Below are 20,026 nucleotides of genomic sequence, written 5' to 3'. Positions count from 1 at the left end.
TTCAATTTTTCCAAGGAGGGATTGATAAGAAATTAACCTTTACTATTGTGGTCACTTTGCTTTAAAAAAGGTACTTTAATAACAACCAAAAAATATATATAAAGGACATAATCTTAGATTAAAGGGCCGTCTTTTTAAAGAAAGACCACTGGTAGCCTACTACCAACAGTACCTCTTTAAGAGGCAGCTGGGGCAGAGTGGATAAACAGGCAGGTTCTGGGCTCAGTGCTGCCTGGGTTGGAATTCTTGTCGTATTACCTACCAGCCGTGTGATCTTGGGCAAGTCACTTTCTCTCTCTGAACCTTAGTTTCTTCAACTGTAAAAATAGACTTAACAGTAGTGCCTTGTTCATAGTGGTTTTTTTTTTTTTTTTTTTTTTTTTTTTTTGGTTAATCCAACCTTTACTGTTATTCTCTTTGGGATATTTGGTCTGATACAAGCTGTGATAGCTAGAAGCAGAAGTTCCTTCTCTTTCCTGCAGTTTATTGAGGTACAATTGACATATAACATTGTGTAAGTTTAAGGTATATGACATAGTGATTTTACATATGTATATATTGCAAAATGATTACCACAATAAAGTTAGTTAACACATTCATCACCTCACATAGTTACAACATTTTTTTAAGTTCGTAGTGTTGTGTGAAGATTCTATTAATGATCTGTAAAGACAGCTTTATGTGCTTTTAGCACAGTATCTGACACATAGTTTTAAAATGTTAGTTGTCATTAGAAATAATAGTGAAAAAGTAAATTCTGTCACTTTTTTTTTTCCTGCTAATAAAAGCCAGGCAAACAGTTATTTTGCATTTGGTCTCACTGGTTCAAATGTCTAAATTCTGGAATAAGTCCATTTGCCTCTCTTCAGTGTTCTTCCTGGGAAGTTCATTAACGCAATTGCTGCTGATTCCAGTCCTCCAAGGTCTAGGATGCTCCCTGCAGAAGGTGCTCGGAAACATAGCAAACTCAGAAGGCCACAGGTACAGTCTCAGTGGCATCAGATGCTGTTTGGGCTGATTCCTGAGGTATCTCTCCTGTCTCTCAGGTAAGTGAGGGTCTGGCTTTCTAAGTAGCTACACAGGCGTTGCCTGCTGGCTCCCAATCATATGACCACTGCAGAAATACCAAGCTCCCTATCCTGGCTCCAGCCAGTTTCCTCTGAGCAGCCTGTGAGAAATGGCTCCCTGCTTTTTTGTTTGTTTTTTATCATCCAAGTCTAGCTTCAGAGGACTCTGAAACTTCCTTTGCATGTCTGGACCTGAAAGCAAGAGCTGATTTTTAAAAGCCAGATTCTTGTTGCATTTGGACAGAATGATGTGTCTTTCATATTTTCTTTGCATCTCTCTTCAATAGTTGCTTGATCTGACAATGAAAATATAAAATAAATGAGAATAGAAAAAGTAAAGCATTCAATTGTACAAATTATATATCTGTTTCAAAATATACTTGCATTAAATAAAATAAGCTTTACTTATTTTACTTACTCTTAATTACTGTTGCTTGTAATTACTAAGAGATTTATCGTAAATGATTCCATACATTCTGGGAAGATTTGCAACTTCTAGGCAGGGCCAACATTTGAGGAAAAAGCTAAGAGAATTTGCATCTGATCACAGTTTATATAGTAGGTTTCTTATCACCAATCTGCAAGCTGCATTGAACATATCATTAGCATCACTTGTGCAGGGAACTGATTTTATTTGGGAAAAGGGTGAGTAAGCTTTAGCCTCAATTTTGAGTTCATTAAAACTTCTCACGAATTTCATCAACAGCCTATCCAATACAGTTTCGAAAAAGTAAAGATGTTAAGGTGAGCAGACAACTCTTTAGAACCAAAAACACGTTTTCATGCTGTATTATGTTGAATTCTCCGTCTACAATGGGCAATCATGAAGTTGTCCTTCTTCAGGACAACATGCTTCCAGGACTCGGACAATCCAGTGGGGCTGAGAGGGAGCATGAGGACTGGAGAGAGGAGGGGCTACCTCTTGTTATTTCACATAGAGAGAAATTTATAACACACGATCCATGGTCCTACAATCTTTTCTTTCTATCATCTGCCATAATGCTTAATGAAGTCTTTAACTTTATTCTGGAAGTCCTCCTTGTCCCACAAATGTGTTCTGTATCTTTAATATTCAATGGATCATCACAACTCAAAAGATCAGTAAATAAAGAGTTCAATCCCCAGACAACATCCTTCAATGTTCTGGTGAAAGTCCAGCCAGTACTGTCAGTTGAATGTTATCGAGGTAAAATTAGACATATTTCACCTGTGTCAGTGATCTTGGGGTGCCAGATCCTGGTCAAGCAATCATGTTGGGATGTACCACGTTGTACACAGTGGGAACTGCAGTTTCAAGCTGAAAATCTCCCCCCTGGTAGTAACCCTCATCTGGAGTTACAGATAACTGAAAGCAATGAAGCTTGTTTGGATCAGGAAAATGCACTTTACATGTACAAGGTAAATTAGCTTCAAGTTCTGCAGCTTCTTTAAACAAGAAGCTTGTCTTTCATGGAAACCTTCTGAGTGGAGTCAGACTGATGTCTGGGACGGTCATCATCCCACTTCAAGTTGCTTACCGGTGTTAGCATTACTGCTACCTCTCTCCTGGGCACCTAGAGACAGGCGAGGTGGGCCTGGTGACCAACACTATGCTGGGCCTGGCAAGAGGTGAGGTGACATCAAAGTCTTGTAGGATCTTTTTATCAGCCTTCCTCTCCCTCCCTCTCCCTTGCCCAAAGAGAGGCTGGAGACTTTCCATTCTTGTCTTTTGGGTATGTTTCAAGGTTGGAGAGGCAGTTAAGAGGGTGTGTGTGTGTATGTGTGTGTTTTAGGAGAAGGATCCTCACCTCAATTAGGTCTTTGGCAGGGCTTGGAAGGTCCACAGAGTTAAGCTGGATCATCCCACATGGGGGAGGAGGTAAAGCCACTCTTTAAGGAGATTCCTAGACACTGGTGGGTCAGAGAGGGATGACTGAATTTTGGGCTGTGGTAGAATGTTAAAAATGGTAACGGATCACAGTCTATGTGGCCACAACCTTTGGCAATTGACTTTGCCACTCCTATCTTCAAGAAGTAGAGTCGATTTCCTTCATCCGTGAATCTAGACTGGGTTTATGACTTGCTTTGACAATAGAATGTTGCAGAAATAATGTTCTGGAACTTCTGAGCACAGGCCTTAAGAGGACTCGTAGCTTCTACTTTTGCTCGGGGATACTAGCCACCCTGTAAAGAGGTCTGGCTCATCCTGCTAGAGAGTGAGGCTTTGTGGAGAGAATCAAGGTGTCTCAACTGACATGGACAAAAGACCTTCTTGAACCTTTGAGCTCAGCCCAGCTGCAAGCTGACTGCAGCCATAGAAGTGAGCCCAGCGTTTACCTCGAGGAATAGAGATGATTTGGTCTCACTTAACCCTGCCCAAATTCCTGGCCCGCAGGAACATGAGCAATACAATGTTTGTTCTAAGCCATTACCTTTCGGGGTAGTTTGTTCTGCAGCAATAGATAACTAATGGAGTGGCCATGTGGCTGCCTGGGCACCCCAGCTTTGGGGGCCACAGTAAGTTTAACTAGGAAGGAATGGACATCACCAATGGAAGTGGCCCATTCTTGACTAGACCACAGTTTTCTGGTCTAGGATCCATGATACAGACAGGGAAATGTCTTTGGTGATGCCTATAAGCCCCCTGGGCTCTTGTGGGGTATAGAGACGTCCTGAAGTGATGGAAGGTGAATTTCTATCAACCATGAGAGGGATTGAGGGATTGAATTACGTTTAATTTAATTTAAAAAAATAAAGAAATGTGAAATGTCTTGCACCCAAGTGTTATGGAGAAAATCCAAATAGGCTTATATACAGCTGTTTATATATGCAATGTTTATATTAAACATTCTCTTTAACGTCTTCTTTTTCTGCAAAACTTAGGAAAAAGTGTATTTTTAAGCAGTACTAGTTCACAAACAAAAGAAACCTATACAGTCTCCACTTCTGTGGCAGAAATGTCACAGTTGCTTCATCTTTTTCTTTGTTACATGAAGGGTATATCTTTTTTTTCATACAGTGAGATTGACATTGAAACTTACTAACAGCAAAACTGGTTAAGGAGAAGAGAAGGCATTGGAGGGAATTGTGTTGTTGTTTTCCTTTCCCATCCCCTATTTATTGTGCTCCTGAACTCTGAACACTGAAGCATAGAGAGTGGGCTGGTTGTTAAGTGGGAACTCATGATAAATTTGCCAGAGTCTTCTAGATTTACTCAATATTCTAACAATGTTTCTGGTGGTTGTAATGCCTACTTCCTTTGAAAAATTTCAAAGTAAATCAAATCTTATACTTCTGTGCTCAGAACCCTCCAATATTCAGAGGAAAATCCAAAGTCCTTTTCATGGTGTGGTAGTCAGAATAATAGCCTCCCAAAGGTGTCCACATCCTTATCTCCAGAACCTGTGAACATGTTACCTTACATGCCAAAAGAGACTTTGCAGATGTGATTAAGTTAGGGATCTTGAAATGGGAGATGATTCTAGATTATCAGGTGGGCCCAATGTAATCACAAGAGTCCCTACAAGAGAAAGAAGGAAGCAGGAGAGTCAGAGAAGGAAATGTCACAATAGAAGCAGAGATGAGAAAGAGAGAGAATTGAGGGAGATCTGAAGATGTTTTGATGTTGGCTTTGAAGATAGAAGAGAAGGGTCCACGAGTCAAGGAATGCAGGCAGCCTTTAGAAGCTGGAAAAGGACATAGATTCTTTCTCCTAGAGCATCCAAAAGGAATGCAGCCCTACCAGCACCTTGATTTTAGCTTAGTAAAACCCATTTCAGACTTCTGACCTCCAGAACTATAAGATAATAAAATCTGTGTTGTCTTGAGCCACTATGTTTGTGGTTATTTGTTACAGCATCAATAGGAAACAAATACATATGGTGTGCACGACCTTATATAATCTGTTTCCCTGTCCTGTCCTCCACTTCTCTGACTTTATTTCCATACACTTCTACTCCTTCTCCCACCTGTACACATACTCTCTCTCCCACCTCCCCACCCCCCGATTTCTCAAACATTTCAAGCATGCTACCTCCTTAGAGTCTTTGCATTTACTCTTCCTCTGCTTCCAAAAGCTTTTCCCTTAGATATCCACAAGGTTCATGCCCTCATTTCCTTCAGGTTTTCTGCTCAAATGTCACTTTATCAGGGATGTATTTCCTGACCACTCCATATGAAATAGCACACACACTTCCCCATCAGGGAGTCTCTCTCCACCTAACATTTTGCTTGTTTGTTCTTTGTTTGCTCAGCGGTCTATCCCTAGAATGCAAGCTCCCTGAGGGCAGGTACCATGTCTGCTTTGTTCACCACCATACAATAACTCCTAGGATAGTCTTGACTTCTGATAGATACACAAGAATTAGTTATTGAATGCACGAATAAACGTTTGAGGAGCAGTCTGGTGTGGTAGAGAGAGCACAGGCTCAGAGCTGGATTCACCTGTGTTGAATCTTGACTTTTGGGTTTGTGGCCTTGGAAAAGTTACTTGACTTGAGTATCCATCCTGTAAAATGGGAGTTACAGCTCCTACCTCTTAGAATTGTTGGGAGAATTAAATGAAACAGAGTACACAGATGCCTGTCTCAAAGCTGACATCCCTTTGATGAGGTATGAGCACTTAATCTAGCTCATGTGAAGCCTAGCTTCGTCTATATAAGATGAGGTCCCAGAAGAGGCCTAGTAAAACAAGTACTAGAGACTAGAGCATAAATTCTATATCACTCTTTGGGATAACTTCTGTTTCTCTGTGCTTCATTCTGGAAATGTCTTCTGACCCATCCTCCATTCAGTGCTTGATTCAACTGTGTCTAATAAACTGTTAAACCCGTTCACCGAGTTTTAAATTTTTGTTGTTATTGTATACTTTTTTTTATCATGGTAAGTTAAACATAACATAAAATTTACCATTTCAACCATTTTTAAGTGTACAGTTCAGTGACATTAAGTACATTCACATTGTTGTGCAGCCATCACCAACATCCATTTCCAGAACACTCCATCTTCCCAAACTCAAATTCTATACCATTAAACAATTCTCCCTTCCCTCTAGCCCCTGGCAACCACAATTCTGCTTTCTGTCTTTTTGAATTCAACTACTCTAGGTTACTCATATAAGTGGAATCATGCAATATTTGTCCTTTTGTATCTGGCTCATTTGACTTAGCATAACGTCCTCAAGGTTCATCCATGTTGCAGCATGTGTCAGAATTTCCTTCCTTTTTAAAGCTGAATAATATACCATTGTACGTGTGTGTGTGTGTGTGTGTGTGTGTGTGTGTGTAACATTTTGTTTATTTACTCATCCATCGATAGACACTTGGGTTGTTTCCACGTTTTACCTATTGTGAATAATGCTGCTATGAACACTGGTATACAAGTATCTGTTTGGATCCCTGCTTTCCAATTCTTTTGTGTATATACCCAATGGAATTGCTGGATTATATGGAAATTCTGTTTAATTTTTTGAGGAATCATCACACTGTTTTCCACAGTGGCTACACCATTTTATATTCCTGCAAGCAATGCACAGGGTTCCAATTTCTCCACATCCACATCAACACTTGTTATTTTCTGTGTTTTTTGTAATAGCCTGTCTTGACATGGGTACAGCCATGTTTGGCCATTCCATTGACCTACAGCCACCAGCACACAAAGAAATATAAAGCTGCTTTCTGTGTGGTGGGAACTGGCCTTTTTCCCATGGAGATAGTTACAATTTGTAACATTTCAAGGTTCTTTGGGCCTCGTAGCTTGGGGCAGACTGGCCATCTGTGCAGGGCTGGGAAAACAATGCACATACACAACTGCAGGGCTGGGATGATAGCCAGGAGGCTCCGTGCACGTACGCCACTGATAACTATTTGTGCATGGGAACACTGAATGCTTGCTCTGTAAACTCTGTAACTGCTTGCTCTGAAAATTACTGATGCTATATAAACTACTGGAAACTGAGACCTGGTGAGAGTCTCACCTGTGGAGGGGACGCCCTGCCCAGGACCTCTGATGATGGGATTCCCTCCCAGCTGTGTCAATTAAAGGAACTCTCCCCGGCAATGGGGCGTGGATGTTGTGAGTAACCTGTCTGATGTGTTCTCTTTTCGGTCAACCTGGTGTTTCTCTTTCTGGTTGATTTGTGTCATTTCCCTTCAGTCGATTTGGTGTTTCCCTTTCCAATCGATCTGATGTTTTTCCCTCTTATTACATGACCTGTTCGAATCTGCTGCTATCTCAGACGATCTGGTGTTTCCCTTTCCGATCGAGTTGGTGTTTTGCCCTCTTGTTATTTGATCTATTCAGATCTGTTTGCGGGCTATCGCCTTTACTCGCCTCTATATAATAAAATATACCTTCAGTCCACTTGTTTGGAGTGGAAATTTCCTTTTATGTCTCCAATCAAATCCCCCGAACCTCTCAAAACGTAGCCATCCTAGTGGGTGTGAAGTGGCATCTCATTTTGGTTGTTATTATACTTGTGTGATATAGATTTTCTGTTGGTTCTTTCTTTGTAGTTTACAGTGTTAAGCCAAAATTGTGAGTGTTGTCTTCTATCTCTTCAATCATGTTAGGCATATTAACCATGTTAAGCATATTTAGCAATATTAACCATATTCGTAAGTAACTGAATCTGATGACTCCATTATCTGGAACCCCTGTGGGTCTGTTTCTATGTCTGTTTTTCTTTTGGTTTTTGTTCATGTTGTCTTGTCAGTTCAGGTGTTTGGTTATTTTTTATTAAATACTTGATCTTGTACCTAAAATAATATAGAAATATTTTGAGGCTTAAGATGATGTTATTTTCCTCCAGAGAGGCAGAGCTAGAGGCACCACCATCCTGAATTTCCCTAATCCAATTTCGGTGACTGAGATGATTCAAAGCTGGGCTTTGAAAATTCCCTGAGCTGGGGAAAAGGGTGCTGAGTGTGAGTACTCATTTTTAATTTTTGTAAAATATAGCTGAAAGGGCTCATACAGTCAGTGTAGCAGCTGAACTGAGGGCTTCTTGATTTCCTGATGATGGTTATAATTTTCCTCCTGCAGTGAGCTGATTCCCTTATAGAAATGCACATTCTAGCAGAATGAACATGTTTCATTGTCTTGCTGTATGGCCTTTGTGGCGCCTACTGGCTACATATCGGCCCATTTCAGTGTGCCTGTGGGTTTCCACTTGCTGCATGTTGATGCTGCACTTCCTCGTTTTGTCCCTTGGACTCTGAGCTGTTGTCCACTTAGGTTTACAGATGCATTACCCTCTGTGGCTCCTTACCTGCCATTTTGATTCCCGTTTATTGGCAGGTGTTAATTTGGACAACCTATGTTAACTAACCTCTCTAGCTTAATGCATAAGCCCTTCTTCTCCCATAAGAACGCTCCCATTCCCCTCATGACTGCCCCTATGAGAATCCCTGATGGCTGTGGCCTGGTCTTTGAACTCCATCTCCCTCTCTTGCTTCAGACTCACCCATTATACATACATCAAAATATGCTACATGTGGACTATTGAGATTGAAAATAAAACTACTAATAAAAATAACAGGTCAGTCATTTGTCACAGCTATGGTAAAACAATCATTTTTCTAATTACTGAAGGAATAAAAGAATGATAATAATAGCAATTATGAACTACTTTTATCAATTGCTTCATATCAGGTTCAGTTTATGCACTATCTCATTTAATCCTCATAAGACCCTGTGAGCTCAGTGCCATTGCCAGTGATATCAGGCCTTTACAGATGGGAAGAGGGCTTAAAGGGGCTGTGTCATCTGCTCAGTCACCCAGAGTGGCAGAGCAAGAATAGGAATGGTGGAATTTGAATTCATACACTCCTAACTATCTTCTACTAGTTTATAACATAAGTCAATAAATAAGAAGGAAAAAAATGAACTGCTAGGACATAGTAAAAATTAAGAATCTCTGCATACAAAATCTATAGAAAAGGAAAAGAAGAGATTGGAGGAAATAGATTGGAGGAAATAGTTACAGCAGATATGATAAAGGATTAACATCTGTCGTCTGTGAAGTGTGTGAATAAGAGCATTAAGAAGTCAATTACAAATAGACAAGGACACAGACTATGTACAGAAGAGAAAATACAAATTTTAAATAGGTGGCAAACTTTTCAACAGTCCTGGTAATCAAATGGAAATAATAACAAAGGGTAATTTGCATATTTGTAATTTGTAATATGGATATATTTGTAATTTGTAATTTCTATAACTTTGGAGCACTTTTTTGAAAACACAAAATCCAACACAAGTGAGGCAATAGAGAAATATTTATTACTGGTGGCACTGTAAATTGGTAGAATTGTATTGTGTAAAATTTAACAATATATGTCAAGAGTAATAGCAATGTAAACTCCTCTTTTCCCATTCTGCATATTCCCAGGGGTTTACTTTCAGAAAATAATTTGATAGAAAGGAGCTTTAATTGTTTAAACATATTTTATAACAAATTTTCTCCGGCAAAACAGTGGAAATGTCTTAAATGTTCAATGCTAGAGAAATGATTGTCAATTACATCATCTCTACATGATGAAATCATACAGTTTTTGAAAACAACTCATGATGAGAAAACTACTTATGAAACAACATCAAATGAAAAAGTAGAACATAATTTTATATGTATGTACATTTGATGAAATGACATCAAACGAAAGTAGAACACAAATTTGTACGTACATAAACTGAGATTACAACTCGGTGAGAATTATGCATAGAAAAAGTTGTTCCTTTAAAAAGCTGGGGGCAGAGATCTTCAGAAAGTGAGCTGTCTTTGCTTTGCCAAACACTTCATAGACCCCCATGCTTGTAGCAATCTAGAGCTTGGGGCTGGCCTGGGGTAGAGTGAGATAAGTAATACAGCATTGTTCTTCAAAGTAAAGACAGATGAACTTTTTTTTTTTTTTAAAGATTTTATTTATTTATTTATTTTTCCCCCCAAAGCCCCAGCAGATTGTTGTATGTCACAGCTGCACATCCTTCCAGTCGCTGTATGTGGGACGCGGCCTCAGCATGGCCAGAGAAACAGTGCGTCGGTGTGTGCCCGGGATCCGAACCCAGGCCGCCAGCAGCGGAGCACGCGCACTTAACCGCTGAGCCACGGGGCCGGCCCTAGATGAACTTTTAATATTCTGGGGCCAGTGAAGGGAGGAGAGGGGAGGGAATGAGAAGCTGGTGGAGATGAAGAGTGAGACCAGAGAAAGAAAGATGGGCAAAAGGACAGGAAGCTGGAGACTTCAGGGGAAGAAATGACCCATGAAAATGTTCCAGGAACAACCATGAGGCAGAAGTGCAAGAGGGAGCTAGGGAGAGGCAAAAAACAAAGCAAAACAAAATTGCTCCCGGAAAGCTGATGAATTTGGGGTAATCAGGAGGCTGACCTTTGGGTTATACAGATAAAGAGTGGAAGATAAGATAAAGAAATAAAAATAGCTACTACATCAGAGTAGTAGAATATAACTGCAAGCTCTGAAGTTCAATTTGTATCTATTTATTTACCTGTTCCTGGGACAATACTGTACTCTTTTGATTAGAACAGCTTTATAGAAATTTTTAGCATTTAGTATGCCATATCTCTACTCAAAAAATTTTTTTTCATGAATTTCTTAGCCATTCCCTCACTTTGCAGACTTTGATTCTTCCTTACAGGTTTCTAAATGCTTTTATTCCATACTCCCCAGTGCACCATCCACCCAAACCAGTGAAGGAGTAGTACAGCAAGCTCAGAAATGAATATAAGTGTATATTCTATTTATGACAAAGCTGTTACTTTTTTATTTTATTTTATTTTATTTTATTTTATTTTATTTTATTTTATTTTATTTTATTTTATTTTAGTGAGGAAGATCAGCCCTGAGCTAACATCTGTGCTAATCCTCCTTTTTGCTGAGGAAGACAGGCTCTGAACTAACATCTATTGCCAATCCTCCTCCTTTTTTTCCCCAAAGCCCCAGTAGATAGTTGTATGTCATAGTTGCACATCCTTCTATTTGCTGTATGTAGGACGTGGCCTCAGCATGGCCGGAGAAGCAGTGCGTCAGTGTGCACCCGGGATCCGAACCCTGGCCGCCAGTAGTGGAGCACGTGCACTTAACTGCTAAGCCATGGGGCCGGCCCCAAAGCTGTTATTTTATATCAGTGGAGAAAGTATGATTTACATGGCTGGCATAATTGGCTCTTCATCTGGAAGAAAACAAAGCTAGACTCTCTATGCTCTGTACAAAAATAAATTAAAAAAGGAACAAAGATGTGAAAGTTAAGAAAATTTTGAAGATAATGTAGACTATTTGTCAAACCTTTAAGGTAAAGATGGAGATTGTCTTAAGCAAGGTAGAATTCTAAATCATAAAAATGGTTTTTATGGAAAAATAAACTATAGATGAAACCGGCAAACAGTTAGGCATTGATGATTAAGCAGCTAGTAACTATGGGGAACTGGAATTGGCCACCTCAAAATATGTCTCTGCCTGAAAGACACTTTGACCCCCACCCCACTAACTTTGACCCAAAGAGTTTGGGATGGGAGGCTGCCCCCAGAACAGGCCATCACCATAGACATCTCTGGGTATCTGGGAGGGTCCTGGCTAAGCCCATTCTTAGTTCTGGTTACCCTTTGTAAGAGACATTTACATTCGTAAATGAACTCTCCGTTTGTAAAAGTATCTTCTTCCCTGTACCAGGAGGAAGGGGGGGGGGATGGCCTTACCTAAAAACTTATCAGAATGGAAGGTGAGGACTTAAATCTGCATGATAAACTTACCCATTGTTAACTGTGCTGTTTAGGCAATATGCTATCTGACTCCCACTAGGTTCCTATAGATAACATTTCCCTGGAACCTGGGTCACCATGGTAATGGGTCTTTGAGCTATTTTTTTCAGGAATTGGAACCCCTTGTCCACTTCAGGCTGGTTGAGACCACCAACCCATCAACTGGGACCACGCAGACATATGTCTGATACGTGACCTTTTGACATCAAGAGGTTAAAACTCCACTCTCAGGGCATACTATCACCGCCATTCTGTGAACATGTGTCCTACGAAAAGGCATGAAGCCTGACTACACTTGCACAGATCATCAATTACCTCATCTCTCCTCACCTCCAATCATTTCAGACCACCTTGCCCCCTACCCCATAAAAATCCCTGAGTCCCTATTTTCAAGGAAGCAGATTTGAGATTCATTCTCCCGTTTCCTCACTTGGCTGCCTTGCGATTAATAAACTCTCTCTCTCTGCTGCAATCTCGTTGTCTCGATGTTTGGCTTTCTGGGCGGCGGGCAAAAATGGACCTGGTGGTGCTGGCCTGGTGGCACAAGTGGTTGAGTGCGCGCGCTTCGCTGCGGCTGCCCAGGGTTCACTGGTTTGGATCCCGGGCATGCACTGACGCACTGCTCAGCAGGCCATGCTGTGGCGGCATCCCATGTAAAGTGGAGGAAGCTGGGCACAGATGTTAGCCCAGGGCTAGTCTTACTTAGCAAAAAAAACAGGAGGATTAGCAGATGTTAGCGCAGGGCTGATCTCCTCACACACACACAAAAAAATGGACCTGGTGCAGTAACATAGACAAGAGTCAATAGACAGTGATGGACTGGGGAATCATTTGCACGCATATTAGAAATTAATGTCCCTAGTGTTTGACAAGTTCTCACCAATTGATAGGAAAAAGACATACACCCAATAGAAAAGGGGTAAAGGATACTGTGCTGGTTTTTCTGTTTCTTCGCCAGATCTAGTCTCTGCCCTCTGCCTGCATCTGTGCCCTGGGAGGTTGCCCTGTGGATTGCATCACCTGGGATCCTTGCTGGCTAATTTGCTCATTACGTTTGGCCAACGAGAATTACCAGCAGAGATTGGAGGGCTGAAGGAGAGAAAAGTTGGGATGTTTCCCACCTCTAGTGGTAAGTCCAGACAGAAGCTAAGTGATTCCATCTCAGCAGCTCCTATGGGACAGCTTTTCCTCCATTGTTCAGTACTCACTGGGCTGACTGGATAATACTGTTTTGTCCCTTCAGCCCTGTGAGGCAGCAACAGCTTCCTATTGTTTCATCTCTGGGTGCCTCATCAGCTTTTCATATTTTACTTGCTCCTTTAGTCCTGCCCCCAGCTCTGTAAGTAGTGGCTTCATTATGATCCGTGCATTTGAACACTCTGGGGTAAATTCTTTTTCCTGCTGGGATCCTAATGGATACAGATATGAAACAGCAATACACAGAAGAGGAAACGCAAATAATTAATAAAGATATGACAATACCCTAAACCTCACTTGTACCCAGAGAAATTCAAATTTAAGTAACAATGGGGTAGAATTTCTCACCCCATTCACATGGGCAAAAATAAGAGCATTAATGATAATATGAGGAAATGGGGACTTTTATCCATTGCTGATGAATGTATAACATTATTATAGCCATTTGGGAAAGTAATTTGGCAATACACACATACACACACGTAAATAAAAAATGGACATATCCTTTAACTCATTTTGGGCAATTCATCCTATAGAAACAAAAGCTCTTGGAAGCAAAAATCTATGAACAAGTATATTTATTGAAGAAACTTTATGGGTGCGAAAAGATGAACTTAACCTGAAATTCCACCAATATAGGAATAGTTTAATACATTATAACTATACAATGAGATAATAAATTGGCAGCTATTAAAGCAAATTTGCTCTATATTTATTGATTTGGAGGGACATTATAAAATAAGCAATTACAGAGCATTGTGTATAGTCTGTGTGGCAGAGATTGCTAAATGTCCCCCAAGATCCATTCTACCCCTTTTCCTTTCTTTTTTCCCCAAGAAACTCCAAATTTTTTTAAATTAATTAATTTTTATTTTGAAATTTTTGTTGTACATTATTGCTTATCAGTCACCATATAAGTGCATCCCTCCACCCCTTATGCCCACCCCCCACCCCCCTAGCCCCTGGTAACCACCAAACAGTTCTATCTGTCCGTGTGTTGGAAGAAACTCCAAATTTTAACCAGACACATGAGTACCCAGCTAATGACTCTATTTCTAAGCTTGCTTTGCAGTTAGTTGTGTGCATGGTTCTAAATTATGGCCAAGGGGAAATGACTGGAAATGATTTGTGCACCTTTGAGATTCTGTTCTTAAAGGAAGGGAATGCCTTCCCTGCTCCCATCCTTTCTCCCTCCTGTTGACTAGAATATAGACATGGTGTGAGCCACTCTGGAAAATGTGGTTGAAGCAACCATCAAGGATGGTGGAGCTGCAAGATGGAAGGTTAGATTCCAAGATGACCACGAGAATAGAACCACCTTGCCAGTTTTGGACCACCCACCTTGGGACTGTTATTTGAGAGAGAAGTAAACTTTCATCTTGTTTAACCCACAGATATCTTGGCCTATTACAAGAGTAGAATCTGAATCCAAACTCAGAACAATCTAATTTTTGTAAAAGAAATAGTAAAACCCTTGTATATATGTATATATGGAGCTTAGAGAAAGATGTGGAAATACACATACCAACTTGTTACCTTGGCTACCCAGGGGATGAGTTGGAATGGAGTTGGGGATAATGCACTTTGTGTCCACTGGAGGACGTAATATTCTTTCAACTGTGTTATAGGCAGGCTTTTCACGTTGCAAGGAGACTCACTCAAGTTAAGTCAAATAGAGGGAAGTTTAGTATCAGGATGCAGAGAGGTCACATAGAATCTACAATTAGGAACCCAAGTACAGATGGGCTCGTGGGAACTGGAAAGTAGCCAGGAACCATGGCTGTTCTCTGCTTCCCTCTGTGGTCCTCTCTATCCTTCTCCCTTCTGCACATCTGCTGTATTCCCATGGTCTAGAAATAGTTGCACCTTGGCAATGTCTTAATCAGTGGTTTTCAGAGTGTGGTCCCTAGGCCAGCAGCAACAGAATCACCGGGGAGTTTGTTGAATGCAAATTCTTGGGGCCCATCCCAGACCTACTGAATCAGAAACTCTGGTGGGGCCCAGCAATATGTAGTTAACAAGGTCTTTAGGTGATTCTCATGCCCATTCAAGTTAAGGAATCACTGACCGGGATGATATTCCAGCTCTAATACCTACACTCAATTTGCAATAGGTATTGCTTAATTTAAGAAAGAAAGACTTTAATAGGTTCAGTTTGTCTTTTTTTTGCCAGGTCACACATGATAGGTCACTGGCCATCTAATGGATTGGTCAAGTATACATCCTTATTCCAATCAGGCTTTGCAAAGGGGCAGCCTCACAATTTAACTCTTTCCCTGTTTCTGTACATTTAGAAAGCACCATATTTTTTTTTTGCCATTATAAATTTTACTGTAATGAATATCTTCACACACACACAGGTTCACAGAATCAAAAAGAATGCACAATTTTATGGCCATTTTCTGTATGTATCATTTTCTACTTGTATTAGTGGCATGAGATTGTACCAGTGCACTAGCATCAAAAATTATAATTAAATTATTTTTGCTTTTTGGTTAATTTAACAGCCTCACTTTAAAAACAAAACAATGGTGGGCCTGCATTGGTGGAGTGTGTGGGGCCTCTGCAGTGGGGCGACAGTCAACTTCAATGAATTGGGGTGTGCGCATGGAGCAGGACCGTGTTGATGAGGTTGTGGCCCTGTGGGCAGTGGGGCCTGTAGTAGCAGCAGACTTGTGCTTCTCACGTAGCCACGAAGAGGGTTGGCCCCACCTTGCAAAGCTTGAAACAACTGGGTATTCTCATGCCTGGGGCCGGCCCTACTCAGCTGCAACCCTGAGAGAGTTGACAGCAGCCTTGCAGGCCAGAGCTGCAGCAATTGTAAGCCCCTGAGCCTAGCAACCAGCCATGCTGGGGGCCTACTCACTTAACAGAAAAACTTCAACAGGAATGTGCTATTAGACCTTGCAGCCAACTGTGCTGGGTCTCTCTATGCCTGACAAAGTGACTGAAGAATCCATAGCAGCCACATGCAGCTGAGCATTACAGCCAGCTGGCCAGGGGGACAGCCTACCCTCTCCAGGCACCTGCAATAAGAGCAACCCCGCCATAACAGAAGGACACACATAGCCCACACAGGGGACACTCCTGGAACATTTGGAACTGGTGACAAGAGGGAAGCACACTGCTGGGCTTTGAAGGCATCTCTTACATAAGGCCACCTCTCCAAGATTGGGAGATGTAGCTGACCTACCTAATACGTAGATATAAGCTCAGGGAAAGAGGCAAAATGAAGGGACAAAGGAATATGTTCCAAGTAAGGGAACAAGACAAAACCCCAGAAAAAGAACTAAACGAAACAGAAATAAACAATCTTCCTGAAAAAGAGTTCAAAGTGTCATAAGGATGCTCACTGATCTTGTGAGAAGAATGGATGAACTCAGTGAGAAATTCAACAAAGAATTGGAAAATATAAAAGAGAACCAATCAGAAATTAAGAATACAATACTGGAAGTGAAAAATTGACTAGAGGGACTCAATAGCAGAGTAGATGATACAGAAGAATGGATCAGCGAGCTGGACAAAAGACTAGAGGAAATCACCCAAGCTGAACAGATAACAAAGAATTAAAAAGAATGAGGACAATCTAAGGGACCTCTGAGACAACATCAAGCACACTAACATCCATGTTATAGGTGTCTTATAAGGAGAAGAGAGAGACAAAGAGGCAGATAATCTATTTGAAGAAATAATAGCTGAAAACTTTCCTAACCTAAGGAAGGAAACAGACATCCAAGTACAGGAAGCACAGAGAGCACCAAACAAGATAAACCTGAAGAGGCTCACACCAAGACACATTATAATTAAAATGGCAAGAATTAAGGATAAGGAGAGAATCCTAAAAGCCACAAGAGCAAGGCAACAAGTTACATACAAAGGAAACCCCACAAGGCTATCAGCTGACTTCTCAGCAGAAACCTTACAGGCTAGAAGGGAGTGGCACTATATATTTAAAGTGCTGAAAGGAAAAAACCTACAGCCAAGAATACTTGACCCGGCAAGGTTATCATTCAGAATGGAAGGAGAGATAAAGAGTTTCCCAGACAAGCAAAGACTAAAGGAGTTTATCAGGCCGGCCCCATGGCTTAGCGGTTAAGTGTGCATGCTCCGCTGCTGGCGGCCCGGGTTCGGATCCCGGGTACGCACCGACGCACTGCTTCTCAGGCCATGCTGAGGCCGCTTCCCACATACAGCAACTAGAAGGATGTGCAGCTATGACATACAACTATCTACTGGGGCTTTGGGGGGCTAAATAAATAAATAAATAAAATTAAAAAAAAAAAGGAGTTTATCACCAAGAAACCAGCTTTACAAGAAATGCTAAAGGGACTTATTTAAGTAGAAAAGAGAAGACCACAAATAGGAAAAAGAAAATTATCAAAAAAAAAGAAGCAATAAAATCACTGGTAAAGTCAAATATACAATAAAGGTAGCAGATCAACCACCTATGAAGCTAATATGAAGGTTAAAAAACAAAAGTACTAAAATTATCTATTTCCATGATAACAGCATAGTGGATACACATGCACAAAAAAAGAGGTTAGATACGATATCAAAAACATACAATATGGGAAGAAGGGAGTAAAAGAATAGAGCTTTTAGCAAGAGGTCAAACTAAAGAGACCATCAACTTAATATAGATTGCTATATACTTAGATTATTATATACGAACCTCATGGTAATCACAAACCAGATATGTAAAATAAATACATAAAAAATTAAGAGAAAGGAACCCAAACATAATACTAAAGAAAGCCATCAAACCACAAGGGAAGAGAGCAAGAGAAGAAGAAAGAAACAGAGAACTACTACTAAAACACCCAGAAAAAAGTAACAAAATGGCAATAAGTACATTCTTATCAATAGCTACTTTAAATGTCAATGGACTAAATGCTCCAATCAAAAGGCATAGAGTGGCCGATTGATAAAAAAACAAGAAATGCTAAAGGGAAAAAAGGCTAAAAAAAATATACATGCTGCATACAAGAGATATACTTCAGACCTAAAGATATTTACAAACTGAAAATGAATGGATGGAAAAAGATATCCATGCAAATGGCAATGAAAAGAAAGCTGGGGTAGCAATACTTATCTCAGACAAAATAGGCTTTAAAACAAAAACTATAACAAGAGACAAAGAGGGGCACTACATAATGATCAAGGGAACAATCCAACAAGAGGGTATAACACTTATAAATATCTATGCACCCAACATAAGAGCACCTAAATATATAAAGCAATTATTAACAGACATGAAAGGAGAAATAGACAGCAACACAATAATAGTAGGGGACTTTAACACTCCACTTACACCAATGGATACATCATCCAAACAGATCAGTAAGGAAACATTGGCCTTAAATGACACATTAGACCAGTTGGACTTAGTAGATATATACAGAACATTCCATCCAAAAACTGCAGAATGCACATCCTTTTCAAATGCACATGGAACATTCTTCAAGATAGATCACATATTAGGCCACAAAACAAGTCACAATAAATTACAGAAGATTGAAATAATACCAAGGATCTTTTCTGACCACAACAGTATGAAACTAGAAATCAACTACAGGAGGAAAATTGGAAAAACCACAAGTATACAGAGATTAAACAAAATGCTACTGAACAATGATTGGGTCAATGAATAAATCAAAGGAGAAATAAAAAAATACCTGGAGAGAAATGAAAATGAAAATACAACATGCCAAAATTTATAGGATACAGCAAAAGCAGTTCTAAGAGAGAAGGTTATACCAATACAGGCCTACCTCAACAAACAAGAAAAATATCAAATAAACAATCTAACAGTGCACCTAAAGGAACTGGAAAAAGAAGAAAAAAGCCCAAAATCAGTAGAAGGAAGGAAATAATAAAAACCAGGGCAGAAATAAATGAAATAGAGACAAAAAAAAAAGAAAAAATCAATGGAACAAAGGGTTGCTTCTTTGAGAAGATAAACAAAATTGATAAGCCTTTAGCCAGACTCAACAAGAAAAAAGAGAGAAGACTCAAATAAATAAAATCAGAAATGAAAGAGGAGAAATTACAACAGACACCTCAGAAATACAAAAGATTGTAAGAGAATACTATGAAAAGCTATATGCCAACAAATTGGATAATCTAGAAGAAATGGATACATTCTTAGAATTATACAACCATCCAAAACTGAATCAAGAAGAAATAGAGAATTTGAATAGACCAATCACCAGGAAGGAGATCGAAACAGTAATCAAAAACTTCCCCCAAAATAAAAGTCCAGCACCAGGTGGCTTCCCTGGTGAATTCTACCAAATATTCAAAGAAGACTTAATACCTATCCTTCTCAAAGTCTTCCAAAAAATTGAAGAGGAGGGGAAGCCTCCTAACTCATTCTATGAAGCCAACATTACCCTGACACCAAAACCAGACAAGGACAACACAAAAAAAGAAAATTACAGGCCAATATTGCTGATGAACCTCAATGCAAAAATCCTCAACAAGATACTAGCAAATCGAATGTAACAATACATTAAAAAGATCATCCACAGTGATCAAGTGGGATTTATTCCAGGGATGCAGGGATGGTTCAATTCACAAATCAATCAACGTGGTACACCACATTAACAAAATGAAGAATAAAAATCACATGATCATCTCAATAGATGCAGAGAAAGCATTTGACAAGATACAGCACCCATTTATGATAAAAACCCTGAATAAAATGGGTATAGAAGGAAAGTACCTCAACATAATAAAGGCCGTGTATGACAAAGCCACAGTTAATATCATTCTCAATGGAGAAAAACTGAAAGCTATCCCTCTAAGAACAGCAACCAGACAAGGATGCCCACTTTCACCACTCTTATTTAACATAGTATTGGAAGTCCTAGCCAGAGTAATCAGGTACGAAAAAGAAATAAAATGTATCCAAATTGGAAAAGAAGAAGTGAAACTGTCACTATTTGCAGATGACGTGATTTTATATACAGAAAGCCCTAAAGAATCCACAAAAAAACTTTTAGAAATAATA

General features: G+C 40.0%; 1 pseudogene; it reads right to left on the bottom strand.

The window, feature by feature from the left end:
• Window positions 1–2,054: 2,054 nt before the first annotated feature.
• LOC131407614 (NEDD8-conjugating enzyme UBE2F-like) lies at window positions 2,055–2,596 on the bottom strand (annotated as a pseudogene).
• Between the last annotated feature and the right edge of the window lie 17,430 nt (window positions 2,597–20,026).

Source organism: Diceros bicornis, chromosome 6 (genome assembly GCF_020826845.1).
Source record: "Diceros bicornis minor isolate mBicDic1 chromosome 6, mDicBic1.mat.cur, whole genome shotgun sequence".
Taxonomy (NCBI): Eukaryota; Metazoa; Chordata; class Mammalia; order Perissodactyla; family Rhinocerotidae; genus Diceros; species Diceros bicornis.
Note: the sequence above shows the minus strand (reverse complement) of the source record. Positions and strands in the feature narration are given on the sequence as shown.